The 19,039-nt window shown below is 33.3% G+C and overlaps 1 protein-coding gene and 1 non-coding gene across 3 annotated transcripts in view; both read left to right on the top strand.

The window, feature by feature from the left end:
- LOC108692083 (von Hippel-Lindau disease tumor suppressor) overlaps positions 1-19,039 on the top strand; it is a 53,164-nt gene that overhangs the window by 2,831 nt on the left and 31,294 nt on the right. The window lies entirely within an intron of this gene.
- Positions 260-355, top strand: Trnay-gua. Its single transcript has 2 exons — positions 260-296; positions 320-355. It is a non-coding gene; the product is annotated as a tRNA-Tyr (tRNA).

Below are 19,039 nucleotides of genomic sequence, written 5' to 3' on the forward strand. Positions count from 1 at the left end.
AAAGGAATTGACTAAATAAGGAATAAAGATTTGACATATCTGGAATTAGGAATAAGGAATTAGTTTCCAAATAAAGAGAAGTCACGTATTCACATTTAATTTCTTATTTCTCTCAAGAGAAAAAAAAGGAAAAAAAATGCTTCTCTATTTTGTAGTTAATTCTCTTAACTTTTTGTGTTTAATTCCTTTTAAATTCAGTTTTTTATGTCTAGAGCGTAATGATTCTTTCTGAAGGTTAAATTACAAATTATTCACATAGCCTTCGATAGCTCAGTTGGTAGAGCGGTGGACTGTAGTGTGAGTAGAGATAGAGAGAGACATCCATAGGTCGCTGGTTCGAATCCGGCTCGAAGGAATTTTTTTTCCCGACTGCGATTTCTTTGCTTTCATTTTACCGAGCTTCTCTCCACGAATTAGAATCATATCTGTCTCTAACATATTTTTGTTAAAAAAAGAAATTGAGAGCACGTTTTAAAAACTGTTTTTTAAAATATTTTTTATATACACAGACGATTATAAACAAATAAAAACCTGTTAATCGTTACTTGTTATTCAATAAATAAAAATTAATACAATGGAATATCAACATTTAGAGAAGAAAGATATTTTTTATACAATTGTGTATTAATAATTGCCAAACATATTTTACAGCTTGTAAAATTTTTAACTTTGACCTGCTTTCTCTTCTACTGAAACAATTAATGTGATTGACCAATATTAAGCTTGCGAGTACAAAAAAAAAACAGATTGTGTGAAATTTATAATTCCCAAGAAAAATACATACTGTATGCAAGTGATAATTATTATGTGTTTCTAATATTTCAAAATCTTTTCATCTATTCGCAAACTTATCATAAATTCATCCCAAGCATTAAATTTATTTAAATTATATTCCGAATTCTAATAAGATTATTAAATTAAAATAAGTATATTGATTTGCTTAATTACATAAAGTCACATCTTCCGTTAATTTTCTTTAAAAGAAAATAAAATTCTTATTTTGAATATACAATGAATTTTTTTACAATTTGTAATAAATAATATTTTAAGAAAATATTCTTCATTAAAGTTAACCATTACTTAAAAGAAGGAAATAAATTGAAATGAATAAATAATGACTTTTCTTAGCAATAGAATGATATTTTTCTGTATGTGTATTGCAAAAATGTTCATTAATGCACATGTATGCCCGCCATTGTAATCTGGTTAAGCAAGATGAGAAATCACGTTGTTATCATAGTTCTGTGTCGACTGCCGATAGCATAACGATATCGCGCGATGGCACGAAGAGCATCGTAATCTGAACGAATGAGCTTAAAACGAACGATGGCGAACGGATGAAACTATGAATATTCGCGATTAAACGGATTAAAGGCCGAAAAATATCCACATTATCGGACATATGGGGCGCCATAAGGTGCAGTCGCGCGCTCACGATATATATCCGCAGTAATTTATAGCTGCACGCTCTAATCGTCTTTTCCAACTATAATTTATTACTACTCCATCCATATTTATTGGCACTTCGGCCACTGCATTCTGCCGACCATCAGATTGGTTATATTGTTGGTGGTCCGATACACACTGCAATAAATTATCCAGCGCGCGAAGGTGCGACGGCTGACGCGTACTGATAGATTGCAGAGAGAAGAGAAACGATTTATTTAAGCACTGCGGTATTTTACACGGCCCGTAACAATTTTTGATGTATATATATATATGTATGCTTTGAGATATACAGCTCGTTTCATGAACCGCGAATTAAAGTGGGAAAAAAGTAATAGAGAAATAGATCTGTTAGCGTTATTTGTCTTTTTGAGAGAGAGAAAGAAGCATCTTCATTTTCTCTCTTTTCAGTACTCGATATAAGCATATTTATCTCTGTTAAGTGCAAACATTTTTAGGAATTTCAAGTAACACGAACAAAGTTAAGTCAAGTTGGCATTTCTGCGAATTTTTACAGAATTGATGTGCATTTGATTGTCCACAAACAATATTCATGCATGGAACAAAATTAATTCGATCAGTACTTGTGAAAATATGTTTTGATTGATCCGAGATATACGTGGCGGATAATTTATTAATAATTTCCAAAAATACTTAACATTTTTTTACGCGTATAGTATAATCTTAAGTGGTGCACTGAAAAAAAATCTGCTTGGATTAATTAGAATTCTGGTTGAACAATGAATAAATTAGAATTTTCTAGTTGAATCTATTTATTAGATCTTCTTTCATTAATTCTAATTAACTCTAATCGATGATTAATTCAATTATCGATCGCTAACTGAGAAGTAAACAGTTTGTCTCATAAGAGGAAGAGAGAGCAGATGTTCTGATAGATTAAACTGCTGTTGGCACTTCTGCGAGTTGTGTGATCGTCGATTAATTTAATCAGAAGTTGGTGAAAGTTAGGCCCTTATAATTCTAGTTGAAATAATCAAAATTCTTATTGATAAGATCAGAATTTTCTTATTCGTCAATTTTGAATTTGAAATTTTTCTCAATGCGTAGAATACAGTAAAGAACGAATAAATCATATCTCTGCGAAATTGATATTTCATTGATAAAATTTCGTTGTAATTAATACAGTTCTGATTGTTCCCAAAAGGATTCTATATATAATTTCTGATACGTGTTATTTTCATTTTGTGAACCGAAATTTTTGAAATTCTCATAAGCAAAAATATTTTTAGAAGTTTCTTTGAACATTTGTTTCTTGTTTCTTGCTTTTTTCTTTCTCTGCAATCATTTCATTGACAATTGTATTTCTTGTTACGTGTTTCTTGTTTCTTTCGAAGTTCGTCAACTTTTATCTCGGACGACAAAAAACAAAAAAGGACAAGAAACAAAACGATAAACTATAAAAAAAATAAGAAAAAGGAAGAAAGCAGGAACAAAAAGCTGATTGTAGAATAGACTTTAGAGTTCTGGATAACTACAAGAATTCTATCAAAAATATAACTTTTTTCACTTTTACTTGAAATAAAAAAGTTATTACTAATTTTTGTATCGCGAAAACGTGAAATTGGCATAGTTTCAATTATTTTTTTGTATTTAATCATCAAAACTCTTTTCGAAACAACTCTCATCAATCAACAATTCTAAAACTTTTTGAGGAAGAATCAGAACTATTAATTAAATTTTGATGATGATATGCCAACTTCACAGAGATACGAATCACTCACGATTATCAATGGCATCGAGTGAATATCATAGATATTATGGGTAACTTTGACGACTTAAATTTTAGCGATATTCGGTTGGCTAACTTGAGTTTACATCTAATGATATTCCTTTATTGACAGCCTGTCGTAAATTAAACGTTTGTACAATAATGCGGTTCGTGCGTAGCATCAAAGCTCCATGCGGGCGACACACACATAATTCGCGTGCATAAGAGCGTGCAAGCGTGTAGAGAAACCATTTAGTTTATACCGATTTCCGCTAATATCTCGTGTGCATTATTACATGGGTGACGCGTTTTGTATTGATGGTAATACGATGCTCGACATACCGTGATATGACATAATCTATGCTGAAAAAATTATCGACATTTAAATATTTATGATGCGGCGAACATGGATTGACGGCTGGTAATTGGTAATGAAATTTTTACATGTTTAAAATATTGACGTGTAACAAGCGGAAAAAAACGGCATATTAGAAATTTTATTTCCTGTCACTGATGTATATAAAGCGGATCAATTGGATTTATGATCTGGAAAAATTTTTATTACAAACTAAAACAGTATGTACATTAAAAATTGTATTGGCTTTGAATCACGAAATATATTATCAATAGCGATGCTTTTTAAACACATATAAAAGATTAATAAAATAAATCATAAATGAAAAAAAAAATAAAAAGTGTAAAAGTGTAAAAATAATAATCGTAGTAAAAGCGATAACAATAGTTCCAACTCATAACGTCATATGATTTATTTTCAAATCGTGTATTTTAACTGCAGCAAAATTAATTTTCCTTGTGAGAGAGGAAATGCAATTGAGTTCGATGTTAATATATTCGTTGTATAATTAGAACATACCTATATAAAAAAAATGTCATAGATTAAATTTATCCAAGCGGATGATTCGCAAACATGTGATTGCCGCTTCTTTGACGCGATGAGATGAGAGATCGAATATACGAGTTCGCGGTGGAAAACGAACGGTACCATCAGTCTCATTCGATCTGCGTGGGTGTGCACGCGCGAGATATTACGTTCCTGTTCAGTGGCATAGTGCGTAATCGGCCGTTAAATTCGCCCAGTGTCGGCATGAACGACACACAAAACGATTCAATTAGCGCATTCGGCTTCCGGCGCGTCACCGCGTGCGACATCGATACTCCCGTCCGGTCGCTTCTCTTCCAATATCGTGCTTTCACAAAGGTACATAGCATGATGGTCGTTTATTGTTATTCAAATGACGAGAAGCTGCGTTCGAAATAATTTAATCGCCGCGACCAAAATTCCAGCCTGCCGGTTTGACGGACGATCGCGCGTACATTAACGGTATCGTAAGAACTACTGAATTGTTGAATATTTAGTACTTCTGAGTTGACTTTTTCCAACACTGTATACATTGTAATGTATATCAAATTTAAAGACGTAATCCATTGAAAGGTTTTTGTAAAAATCATATAGAAAAAGTGGCTTTGGTTGAAACTGTGACATTTGTAAATTATGAAATGCTGATCAAAAGTTTCTGTAGGCAAAAAAAATGGGTGTCTGTGAAGTATTTTATTAATTTTCAAAAATAATGATTCCGGTATACTTTCCATTGTTCTATTGTTCTTTCAAAAATAACAAAATGTTCTGCATTTTTAAAATCAAAACTAAAGAAATGTGTTAACTTTATGTTCCAGCATAATTTCCTCTAAAATACAAATGCCATCAAATATTGATATGATATCTCAAGTGTTCCCATTTTTTTTAAGCTAGATTGATTATTATATGATGTTTCAGGACAAAATTCCAACAATTAATAATTTTTACATAGGTTAGAATATTCGAATTCCATGGAAACTTATCGACCCGATAATTTTGGGCATTTTTAACAATAGTTCCGCTCGAGTTTTATACGAATAAATTATTTTCAAAAGTTGTTTCGCCTTATAAACATTTTTAAAACAATTTTAACTATCGCTATCAGCACATCACTTGGCGGAAATGTATCGTGCTGATTATTTTTAGCAATTCTGGCGGTAGTTTTGAAAAAAATTACTTTTTTAGTCTGAATTACTTATTAAAATACTCTTGGATTGAATTAAAAAAAAAACATTTTTTAACATTCCGTTAATATCTGAGAAAGAGTTAATATATGTACGTTCATGATATCGTGAGATCGCAACGCGCTAATGAGACCTGCGTGTTACTTTCGGAAATCTAATTAAGGCCATGATTGCTTGTAGTGGCTGGAATATTGACGTAGATCAATATCGAACATTCCTGTGGAAAGATGGGAAGGGGAATTCTTCGGAAATGTACGAAAGCTAAGGTTAGACTACCTGCAGGAGCTGAGGGTACAAAATTAACTATCAGAATGAGTAGATATTGTGGCGAACAATGAAACACAAGCTGCCCAGTTTCCTGGTTCGATATATTGTAGCCGCCGGGTCTTTAGGTTGCATTTGCATTGGGTTTCCGATAGATTTTGTCTCATTGCGCGGTTACGTGATCGTCACCAAAAGATATCATTTATACGCGAGGATCCACAGTTTAGACATAACGTCGCGTTGGCTACATGAATTATTAACGATGGGTTTGCAATGGGGAATTCCCACGATGCGGGAAGAGACGCGTATGTCGCCGAAACTCTGTGAGTTGTGTTATTAGTTCCCGCCATTGAAAGGCATGGGTCTTCTCATATCGCGTCTGTCCGATTATCCTGCATGTTATACAGAGCGATATCATTTTCGATAGACGCTGAGAATTGAGAGAAGGTTCATTCTGCTTTTCTAAATAGTGCTTTTCTAAAATAAAATTATAGATGATAAAATCTATTCTTTTTCGCATTTCTAAGATTATTCCATTTTTCTACGTCAGGCAATGGAATTAATCTATTACCGCTTCATTAATCATTAAAAAATGTGAGGTAAAGTATCATCAAGTATAAATTAAGTAAGATACTTAATTTATACACTTGAGAAGATCAAAAAATATATGGAATAAAAATAATTTGTATTTGATCGGTTGTACAATGTTTGAGAAAAATAATATTTAGTATAAAGCTACGATTTTACTTAAAAAATACACACGGAAAGAATGATTTTGCTAAAATATCTTTGCTAAAAATTTAACTTATAGATACAGATCTGAAAATAATTTTGTTAGACTATTAAAATAATCATATAGACCGCTTAAGTTAATCGCTGAAATGTCAAATATTTTGCAACATTGTTTAATTATGTTTGAGCATTCAACATAATTATTTTAATAATTCAACAAAATTATTTTTACATCTGTATCCAGTTAAATTTTTAGATAATTTAGCAAAATTATTCTTTCCATATAAATAAATTAAACACAGCAAACGGCATGATTGATTGCTGTTACAATGTATAAATTCTATGATATTGTGATGAAAAGAAATTTTTCCAATTTTTTCAGTTTGTAGAATGTTAACACTTGATTTGTATTCGCGAAAGTTGAATCGCCCTGTAGGGCGATGTTTGAAAGTGCCACAGGGGGATAACGTGGATGGATGCGGACGTCGACTTACAACCTGCTATCCGGATTAACATATTATCTCGTCTCAAAGGGCTTTTCATGTCATTAGGTAAGGCGGATCTGCAATAACAATGATTGTTGGTGCTTGAGGGGTTTGCTGTGCGCTACGCGCCTGTTTCTCCGCAATTTCGCCTTTGGAGCTGATGCATAATGTATAATTTAATTTAATGTAATACCACAACATAATGTCAGCAAACGCGGGATATTATACATGCAACGAACGTGTAAACAGAGCGTAGGTAATAGTTGCTAATTGATAACGAAACATTGTGTACTTCCCATGCGACAACAAGTTTGTTAATATTGATTAATTTAAAAATTTGCAAATTTTCATAAAAATTAATATACTTAATAATCACATTGTAATGATGAAAAAATTATATAAGAGAAAAATAAAATATTGAGTTTTTCAGTGAATTCATAAATAATGTATGTTAAGTATATTTTTGTTGAAATACTAACTTTCTTCTCTGCTCGATGCTTAAAACAATTTTACATGATATATCAAAGTAGATAATATTTTTATATTTGTTTTCAAAATACGAACAAAAAACATACGCTCATGATCGGAGAGGGAATAGCTTTTTCATCTTGTAGAGCTATGTTATTAAACTCATCTCAGTGACAACTTAGCTAGCCAATAACATGTAGATTAGAGCCGAGACACGTCGGAGCCTCGGCATTATCATCTTTATCGTGCAAGACAAAGAGGAATATCAGCTCCATTGGCGTACGTGCGAGAGCATCTTCTCGGTTACACTTCATTTCTTCCTGGGTTCAAGAGGGATGCCAAGAGTAGTTTATGCGGCTCTGCTGGATTCGTAGACATAGTTTCACGCTTTATATCTCCGAATGGAGTTTGGCAATTAAGCGTGAGAAACATCATTGTCACGATTACATCTAAGCATGAGAGAAATTCTGATGTAAACAGGTTACTATTGCATATATTTCGAATGGCAGTTTTTTAATGGATGGAGTAGTTGCGAGTTTGAAATGTTGGAAAAAATGCAGGAAAAAGAGAGCAGTCAGAACGAGAGTGATTAGCGGCAGAATTTCACGTAACAATTAATTCATGAAAAAAATTTCGATACTTATGTATAACCGAGTCGCTAGGCGTTTCGCATGTTCATGAAATTTTTCTCGTTTGTAAATTTGCTATGGATTTAAAAAAAGTAGGCAGAATTATTACTGCAATGATTAATGAAAAAATTTCACATGATAATTTAGTTGGCATACAACTCATTGAATATTTTTTTTATCGCTGCGATATATTCGTCAGTATTAGCAATAAAATTTCATCTGACGATCGATCTTAACTTTAACTTGTCATTTTTCCGTGGCATTATGAATAAAATTATATACATAAATCACACAAAAGCGAAAATCCAAGTAAATAAATTGCATCACTCTTGAATGCTTGATGTGCTGAATGACTCTGGGGGAAACTCTATTCTCTTGTCGAAGAATAGGCAAATATGCGAAACTACGTAGAAAGCGTAAAGAAAGTTGCTGCATATCGATGCTACTATCTACAGACGGAAAAGATATTAGTCTAGAAACCTCCTTGAGCCAAGTATTCAGAGGTTCACTGAAGTATTAATACGTTCCATAGCACTTTACTAATTACGGCGAATCAAAAGCAGCTGGAGAAGTGCCGATAGCACAGCTATAAATTCATTCCCTAAACGTCTTACGCTAAACTTGTCCTCGATATTACCTTCCATTACGAGGATATACCCGAAGTTCTTAATCAAGACGTGAAACAACGAAATGTTGCAATAATTGAAAACGATTATTATGCAAATTAATAAATAATTATTATTTATAAGCTAAAAGAAAAATAATCGATTTGTTATAAATATATTACATGAAATGAATGATTTTTGCTGAAGTATCTAAATATGTAATAAAGGCTGTGTTCTAAAATTACTGCCAATACTGAAAATTTATAGTGCACATGACGTAAACTATAGAGTTCCAGTACTTGTAGTAAATTTTGGAACACAACCTAGATACAGATTTAAAAATAATTTTAATTAATTATTAAAATAATTATATGGAAATCTTAAGCATGATGAGCAATGCTGTAAAAAATTTAGTCTAGCTTGAATATCCTACATAATTATTGTGATAAATCAACAAAATTATTTTTAAATTTTTGACCTAGCTAAATTTTTAAATACTACGTATAACATTCATTAAATGTATGTTTTTTAAAATTAATTTATCGCAACTACAAAAAAATAGATAATATATCACATCCTATAATTTACACAATATCTACGCCTTCTCTAATTATAAAATAAATAAATTAAACTCTCTCTAGCAAAAATGAATTATAATATTTTCAAAGTTATTGAATAAATCTCATTAGATTTTTTGATAATTATTTTAATTGAAAGTGTTTAATGTTAAATTATTAAGCATATAAATTTTAATTTGATTTAAAAGTAAAGAATTACTTTTTTTATATTTAGAAATACTAATAACTCGTATGCAGCATGATCTAATTATTCTTTATTATTGATATCAATTATCAGTTAATCAATAAACTAATTATTCAGTATTTTTCCATTATAAGTAATCGTGATATTTAATATTTAAAGACGATACAGTCTTTAAAAAAATATCTCCAAAAGTGCATTTAATGCATATTGAGATATTTATGAAGCTTACAATTAATATGAAGAAAGTGAATCTTTCGAAAGATTATGCGACAGATTATGTGCAATAATCTCAGGATGAATTGCGCTGGAAGTTGATCGGGATTCGTGAATGGTGAACATCGCGTTAATGAAATTGTGTAAAGTAACGGTCACATAACGCATCTCTCGGTGTATAAAGTGTGATCCTCGGGATCTTTACTGTTATGCAAATCAGAAACGACGCGAACGGGGGCCGACCGAGGTGATTCACGAAAGCGTTACGCGACGCCGGGCCCGGTAACCCCCTAATTTTAATTAAGATCGCTATCAATTCCGCCCATTCTCAGCGCGGCTGGTGGCTCCTTGTTTCCCCGCTCATTTCACTAACCCACTTTGGCAGTTTCTTTGTTACGGATTGTATGTATTTCTCGGCAAGGACATCGAGGTACATTAGCGGTGATGTAAAAGCTCCTTCATTTTCAACATGCAGGAACAAGCACGAATATCTATTCAAAACTTGGCACAGCAATTGCTTTTGACGAAATGCTTTTGCAACGATATATTCGGGTATAAAGCAACTCATTAGTAATCAGAAGCAGTAGTAAATTTCTATCTCCCATCTTTATTGCGCTATAATGTGCTGCGATTGATTTAAAATATATATCTACATATTCCAAATTTTTTCTACTTTTTTAAAAATTATATTTATTTTATTTCTTCGTGCAAAATAATCCAATGAAAAATGAATTCTGGTTATGTCTGTTAGATTCTTTGGTTTTTTGGTTTTTTTAAATCTACTACTCTCTAAAAGTAAATTAGTGAATTATTATTGACTTTAGTGCTACACTTATAACTGTAATCATCAGCGAATATTTATTATTTTGCACTAATAATAATACACTGATTCACTTTTAGAGATTATGATTTTCTGCAGATTCAATCTGTAGAAACCATAACTTTACACTGATTCACTTTAGAGAGTAGAATTTTAGATTATTATTAGATTTAACCAAGGAGATTCTGAAAGTATGTTATCAACTAGAATTATAGTAGATTTAACCAGAATTCTAAATCGTTCATTTTCCATTAGAATTCCAGTTAATTCAACCAAACATATTTCTCCATCTTTAATGCGTAATTTTATCATATATTCCTATCTAACTTGTTATTTCTCATTGTATGTAGTCACATGGCAATTTGCTTGTACAAAATTTATGACCGCCACTGTAGATACGAATGTAGACATTCCAGAGTGTCATGAAAAGAGTATCTTATGTCTAGGTACTTTATCATATAAATGTATATATAATGTGTAATACGATTGAGATATTTCTTTCCCGTTGTGCAGTTATTCGCCACTCACTTTCTCAATATTGGTATCTCACGGTCGGAGAACGGCGACGTTTTCGATTAAACGAAAGGATCCCTGTCCCGAATCGATTGAAATTGTGTCCTTTTCATTCTGTTGCCAGATTTCGCGCGCGCAATCCGGTTCCCAGTTGCATTCCCAAACAAATATCAGGAGCGACCAATATTGATTCTGCAGTCGTTCTTGCTTTTCTGCTTTCAGCGTTTCTTCTTCGTCACACATTTCCTGCAACAATGGCTCTGTTCCGAGAGGGAATTTATGTCCGCGTAATAAAATGCTTTAAAGGCTTAATCCACGTCTGCAGATATCTACGTGTTCGTGCGGTTTCAGTTGCTAAAAGTACCTTTTCTTAGAAATTTGTATGGTTCTTTAAACTTCACTCTTATTGTCTTTAGATTAAAAAAGTATAAGATTATAGAGCTACTTGATTAAAATACGTGCTTAGAATAAAATCTTTTACCGGATAAAATCTCTTCAAATATTTTGATGACATTTTTTAATGAAATAAAAATTTTTCATAAAAAATAATTTGAGTTGAAATATTGATAATAATGGTATATCTTTTTTTTTATTTCTTCGATCATTCATTCGAGATAGATCTAATATATACACATACAAGCAAAATTTCTGAAGAAATATTTATTTGTATAAAATTTTGCGATATTGGTGGGATAAAGAATTATTTTGTCGCACGGAATTATACGAAATAAAACATTTCGTCGAGTATAAGAGACGATGAATTTACTGATGTTGCGAATATATTTGACCGTGTTGCGCGGCGATGCAATAGAGGCTCAATTTCAATTTTCCGCCCTTCGGACACAGATACTACAGGCTGCAGCAGGTTGCAGCTTGCAGTATCGCACGACTGCAATCGGCACTCATGCCGATATGCGGCGGTTTCGAGACAATATTCCGTGAGGTGGTCCTTTCCTAATGGCTAATAAACCAGATCTCGATAAATCCTCTTTCTCTTTCTCTCTCTCTCTCTCTCTCTCTCTCTCATTCTCTTTCCCTTCTCCTATTCTAATATCTACCCCCTTCGTCCATTGTACCTCCTATTCGTGCGGACACTCGTCTCTAGTGGATATTCGGATCGAAATGGGCTAGCAGCCAATATCGAAGCGTTCTCCTGATAGTCGTAACCGTCGTCGTTCAGTTTCCACACGCTGTATTTGCTTTCATTATCATTTTACGCGACATGGCGTGGCTTCCGTAATAAGACAAGCATTACTTTAACGTGATGTCCAATTGTAAAGATTTATAAAATTTAATAAAATTTCGAACAAGATTTTCGAATAAAATTGAAATCGAATGATTTCTCAATTAAACATGAATACTAATTTGTATGACAATGAAGTCATTTGTAACAATATATTACTATTATCACAAGATTATTTTAAGATTATTTTAAACAGATTTTAGTTTTATTGCTTCGTAGTTTCTGACGTTGCTGAGAAATGAATTGATATTTTTGTTTTAAGTTATGTCAACTGTAATGATATCATCAAATAATGCATGTTGACAGAGCCAAAGGAAAACTGGAAAAACTGAGAAAAACTGAAATTGCATTTTTTCGATGAAAATCTCTCATGATTTTAATATATACACGAGAACAGATATGCAAGAATATTACATAAGAACATTGGTTGCTGATAACAAGTATCGAGATGACGGCGTGACAGTTCTCGAATACAAATTGACAATCAGACGAACATTGTACCATCCCGGCAAACCGACTTCAGAAGTTCTCTCACCAGCTTCGTTCGCGCCGCCATTCGTCTCCATTGAATATTCACCTCACTGTCGGAAGCCAATATTGAACTTCCCGATAACTGCATTCCACATCATGTATCCGAGTTCCTTGACCGCTTAATTAACCAAAAATGATTGGAACATCATTTGAATTTCGTCACATTCTTAGTTTTGGATTTGTCGGGAAATTATTTGTATAGGGATGTTGTACTTTTTTCGAAAAAAACAATATTTCTCGAATGATCATAAATCATTGATTCGCTAATGTACGTAATTATGAATATTATAAAAAATAGACTCTAAATTGATAAAATGATTTGTTTAAAATAATATATGCGAGAAATTTGAAATAATCCGATATATATAGTAATGATTATAATTAAAAATCTAGTAATTTGTCTGATGTGAGCCATATATTTATTCAATATATAAAATATATTTTCAAAATAAATAATTGCAAACAATTTTAAAGATGATAGAAATACGAATTATTTGTAGACACAAAATGCTTAATATTTTCATTATAAAATATTTATTATTACAACATAATCTGGCCGATAGTAAATCTCGCGGTATTACGGTACGATGCATTTTGCTTGCTTTTACATAGAGAGAATATTGTGGAAGTTTCAAAATCCTCGCTCTTGTTCTATTTGCGGGCACGTTAGCGATCGAAAGGTTGGTAAACCAGCTTATCTTCTACAGAGTATTCACCGTGTACTTCCTGTGTCCAGGCCAGGCTGATTTTGCATCATCGTCTGAGCCCATTTTGGATACGCGTGTGTTTAAATGAGATTTGGTATATTGTTATTTCTAACTTGAATGAAATCTACATTCGTCATAAAATATTTAAGAAACGGCAAACTCTCCAAGCTGGGAATAATAGTTTTCTTTTTTAGATTGATCTTTTCAAGAATTATTTTCGAATACATAAATTGTACAGAAAAATAGTAATTTTTTAATTTTTACGAGAAGTTTGATGTCTCTAATAGAATTATTTATTATAAACTAGTAACTCTTATTAAATTAATAATGTTATGGTATTTATAGTTGATTTTTACATTTATCATCACTTTAAGGGATTAATATTATTGTTGTTAAGGTAGTATTCTCGCTTTTAGTACCATTTTATAACCACTTTTTTAATTATTTTTTAGAGCTATACATTAAAATTTATTACATTTATTCTGTGATATTTGAATGTTTTTTATAAATTTCTTCAAATTTTATGAACGATTTTTTTGGCATTTATTAATAGATTTATATGGACATACAAAAAAATATCTTTACTATTTTCGTCTTACGAATCCCTACGTCACATACCTCTCTTTATTATATGATTTTTATATCAACACAAAAAATATTTTTAAATGTTTTTGTATGTAAATAAAGTCTAAGAAAATTTTATAATAATAGTAACTTATTCATATAATAATAGTTTATTTCTTTAAAAAAAGTTTTTGAAAATCATGTCATTTATAAAATAGACTATCTTCTTAAGTATAAGATGTTATGCATCAATCAGTCGCGCATCTTAAAATTAGCATCTTAAAATATTATTTAAATTTATTTTCTTGAATTAGTAACAATAATCAGAACGAAACATAAGATAAACGCGTGTAAATAAATTTTATTAATATAATACAATAATAAATTCAATCCAACGTTTCGAATCCTTCTCAATATAACAAAAGAATTTAAATGATCTTAAAGTAAGAATCGTGTATGAATACCAGTCTAACTTTTATCTTCTAACATTCTGAGGTTGTTCATCTCGACTATTTCTCAAGCTGATATTAGTTCGTATGTTATATTGAATTGCAAAGTTTATGTAGCACGGCTTAGAGTTTTCTACGAATCCGACTTGTCCTCGGACAATTGGTTGGCCTACTTCATTTTCCTACTGCAGCAAGGTACCGCCCGGGGAAATACCTTTGGTATTCGGGATCGAAATCTCGTCCGTGTCGACATGCACTTCCGTTGGCAGCAATTTCTCCGTCACATCCCCCTCTCTCTCGCTCTCTCTCTCTCTCTCTCTCTCTCTCTCTCTCTCTCTCTCGCCTCTCTATTTTCCGTCGCTTTTTTCTTTTTCTATTCCGTTCTCCTACTGGTTTATGCTTCTTGTTTGACTATGACGTACGCTTGGATTCGCACTCGGGAATGGAATTGTTCCTGGTTTGAGAAATGTTTTTGATGGAGGGTACGGTTCGCGCGCCGATGAAAGAAGTTACCAAATGTCGCATCGAATGGCGAGAATGCCTTCTTTCCACCTGTCACATGTCGCACAAAACGTACAGAACGTACCATTACGCGGCCTTGGTATTAGATTCCGACATGTGAAATGACCTGTGAGGTTAGCAACTCATTTTCAGAATATTGACGTAACTAATGGAGTTCCGGTTCAATCCTCGCAAACTTTTAAAGTTGATATTACGATTTTAAAAGAGTTTTGATGATTGAATATGAAAAACTGTCATGAAGCAATATCAAACACTTTACACATTTTCTATAATCGAAACTTGATAATTTTTTCATTTTAATTAGAATCGATTTGATTATAATGTCTTTTAATACAATTCTCGAAATGTTATTCAGAAACTGTCAGATTTGCGAGAAAAAAAGTTTTATTAAAATCTAGGAAATTTCCATAGGAAAAAATGGCAATAACTTTTTTATTTATTTCTGTCGTTTTGAGTTTTAACTGTCAAAACTGTTAAGGCAAAATTGTTTTTGAGAAATATTTGTCAGTTTTTAAATTCTAGCAAAATTTTAATAGAATTGTTCAAGCTATATAAATATAATGTTATTATATAACGATGAAATACGATTTGACTTTGAAAATATAATGTAAATATGTATGTAAGTTGCATTATAAATTCTCGATAAGTATAATTTTAACGCAATAAAAGTAATTGTAATTGCAATATTTCGTTTTGTCAGACCGTCTTATTTTATCTCTCTTAACAGAGTCCTCTTAATATTCTTTTCTCGTAGACGATCGTTATAGAGCTTTGTCCGGCAACTCTCTGTTTAGCGTCGATCTCCGCAGGCGATTTCGCCTGCGGAGTACCGAAGTAACGGAGTAAACTCTGCCGTTCTCTCTTACCCTGTCGAGTTTTCCCCGAAAGTTACTGTGGTGGAACTCAGGACGAGGGAGATCCTTAACGATTTTGCCGGATCCGAAGACGGCGGCGAATTTAATGCAGAGATCTTTCGTCGTAGCGTATCTACGTGCCGCATCGTAAAACCAAAAGGGAAGCCTCGTTTTTGCGTGTCGTTTTGCAACGACTCGTTTGCATTTCATTGCAGTTTTATGCAGTCGCGGATCGACCATCTCACCATCCTTTATGGGAAGCCCCTTCGTCTCTGGTTGCCGCGTTGCTGGATACTGTTCTATTGAATCAAAATTGATCCGAAAGTAGTTCGGATTCCCATCTTCCACCGTTTCGATTTGATAGCGAGCGATATACAGTGGATGTTTGCGCGCGATATAGATTTTCCTATATATGCCAAAAATAAAAATAATGGATATTTTCCCTGTTACAATCGAATGAAGCCTGCCATTTGCAAGAATAACTTTTCCATCCGATCCGTTCGATGTCATTCACCGACAATTTTAAGCGCGACATTGATTGGAGTAATGGCGACACTACATTAATTTAAACTAATAAAATTGTATGTATCAGTATTTTAAGCCGGGAAATTTCCCTACTCGTTTCGCTTTTACAAGTGAATAATTTTCGAATTAAATTAGATCGCAGTCTATTTATCGAATTCCTGAACATTTATATCCTTGTAAAATTAATTGAGTTATATTAATTGAATAAATAAAATTTGCATGTTGTTTATATGTATTTTTAAGTAAAATAAGTTTTTAATTAAAATATATAATTAAATATAAAATATAATTAACATGTAAATTTTATATTGAATTATATATTTTATTTATCTATCGAAACAAATGATTCGGTGATTACTATCAATTTAAAGCAATTGGAGTAATTAATTACAAATAATCACTTGTTTACTGATAATACGCAGTAAATTATAAGTGGTAATGGTAATACATTACTGAAATACAAATAATTATTATTAATTGAATTAAAATAGGATAAATGTGTACACATTTCAATGCATATATTTAGTGCCAAATACCTTATTGTTTGTAATTAATATTGCAGTAAATTCATATAGAGATTTAGCGCTATTTTAAGAATGTATACCAGGATATAGCGAAATGTGAACGACAAAGCGTGGAAAGAGACGAAATTCATTTGCACAAATTCGTAAGAATCGTTAATCCGTGAAATGCACGCTTAAACGATTCTTCCGTGGAGTTTTCGTTCGCTTCAGTTTTGTCTCGATTTACTCGTCGTTGTAAGCGTGTAACGTCTTCGAACTCTCGCAGCCGGAAGAGTTACACTGTAGTTGTTTCTACCTCGCGTTATTATCGTTTCTGTTTCCTACTTGTGCGTCCTCTGGTCCGCATCGCATTTGCATGGAGACGAGTCCCGTTTGCTTTGCAGGATCCTTTCAGACGGGCTACTACGACCGAGAAGTAAAAGGGACAGCGCGAAAGTACGCGTTCAGTCGTGATCCATGCATAAATATTTCGTTCACGTTAGATGCTCAGTTCTACTGCTTCTCTTTCCGAATTTCGTCAGTTTGCAATTAAGTACTTGCATCCATTATTTCGTTGCAATATTTTAATGCAGAGTACTTTGCTTTTATCGTTACATAAAAGTTCTCTGACGATATTATATTTATCATACTTTAAACAAACATAATGATTGAAAAAATTGATTGGAGAAATTGATGTGTCTTCGCAGTCGAAGTTTTACGTTTAGAATTCGACATTTCAATTGGTTTCGAGTTTCATGTAAAACCGAACCGCGTGTTTTGATCCGTTCCATTTTTTTCAATGCGTAGTGTTTTATCGGATATTATTATCACGAAAATAGTTTCCACTTTTTTTATATATCATAGGTTAAATTTCATAGCGGGCCTTACTCTCTGCTGAGGCATATCAGCTATGCATAGAGATAACGGCCGAAATTAAACTGGGAAACGATGTTGTAAGCTGTGAGATAGCATCAACAAGCTATATTTTCAACGTTTTACGCATCGCGCATTGTCATTTTGCATGCAGATTTTTATGCTGCCTCGTAACTACGCGTGAAAGATCATTCGACGCGAGCGATGAATGATGAGACGCCATTTGGGATGCTTTGTGAAACATCGATCAGGAGAAGAAAATTGCCGGCGCTGTGGATTTGCATATTCGAAATATGTCGTATGCATATGCAGCAGGATCAAATGCACTCTTGTTTCCGCGATGCACGTCATCCTACTCCTCCCTCGCGTTTTCCGTACGTTCGCGACTCGACCCGTTAAATTGCATGGACACGGAAGGAAAACGATACCCTTTGCCTATATATACTTTGCTAATATCAACTTTGCTTTATTTGTTATGAATATTCAGCGTATGATAAGTAGTAATCAACTTTTAAATTTTTTGACTTACCGTACCTCTCGAAGTTACCATCATGTGAGCAAGCAAATGCTGGCAGTCTCGTAGAGTAACATTTCAATAAGTTTTCCGCTAACGCCGGAAAATTTATTGAAAGCGGAAAAGAGTATTGTTTTGTTCTGTCAAATAAAAGAACAACAAAAATCAGCCTGCGCATACTAACGTCAACACGTACACGCCGCGAGCAAATAATCGAGATACGAGTGAGGATGTCGATGCGTCCTCTCTGCGTGTTCCTCCACGATGATAAGGAAGACAAAGGCAGGAAAAGCGAAAATGGAGGCACGCCGGGAAGAATCAACGGGCGAGAGAATAGGAATGGTCTGACTACGAAGAGACCAACGTGGTAGTTGATTTTCAGTACAGTCAGTGCTCAAACCCCGCGAGCGTATGATATCGATGCCAAGTAAACAAAAACAGAGACTCGTGGGAGTTTGGCGATAGGGTTGCAAGAGAGGAGGGCAGAATGGGAGGGTAGGCCGATGGGAAAGACCATCGGGGATGTTGTAGTTGTCGAGTCAACGAGCAGAGAAGGAGAGGAAGAGAGAAAGAGAGGGAGAAAAAGAGAAAGAGAGAGGAAGAGAGAATGCTAACGGTGGAGAGTTGTGCCGACAACTACAGGACAGGATATGCCAGACACGTTTCCTCTTGGTACCACATCCACGCAGCCTGTTTCTAGATAAATGTACAGAGTGTCGCGATATGAAAGCAGTGGGGTTGTTTTGCTTCGCGTGGATTTTTCTTCGGGAACTCGATGGAAGTGCATGGATGGCCGTGAGAGAGGAAGGGATGGAAGGAGAGAAACTGCCGGTGGCATCGAACTAAACTTTCGACTGCGGAATTTGTTGCGATATAAAGAGATTTTCCTTCAAGGGGTTAGGCTACTCTCGGACACGACCAAAAGAAACGGTTGATTGTTGGCTACTTACTGTAGTTAACTATAAATATGCGAAAATAATTGTTTCTTTTATGTAACAAACATATGTTTTATATATATATATATATA

Source organism: Atta colombica, unplaced genomic scaffold (assembly GCF_001594045.1).
Source record: "Atta colombica isolate Treedump-2 unplaced genomic scaffold, Acol1.0 scaffold58, whole genome shotgun sequence".
Classification (NCBI taxonomy): domain Eukaryota; kingdom Metazoa; phylum Arthropoda; class Insecta; order Hymenoptera; family Formicidae; genus Atta; species Atta colombica.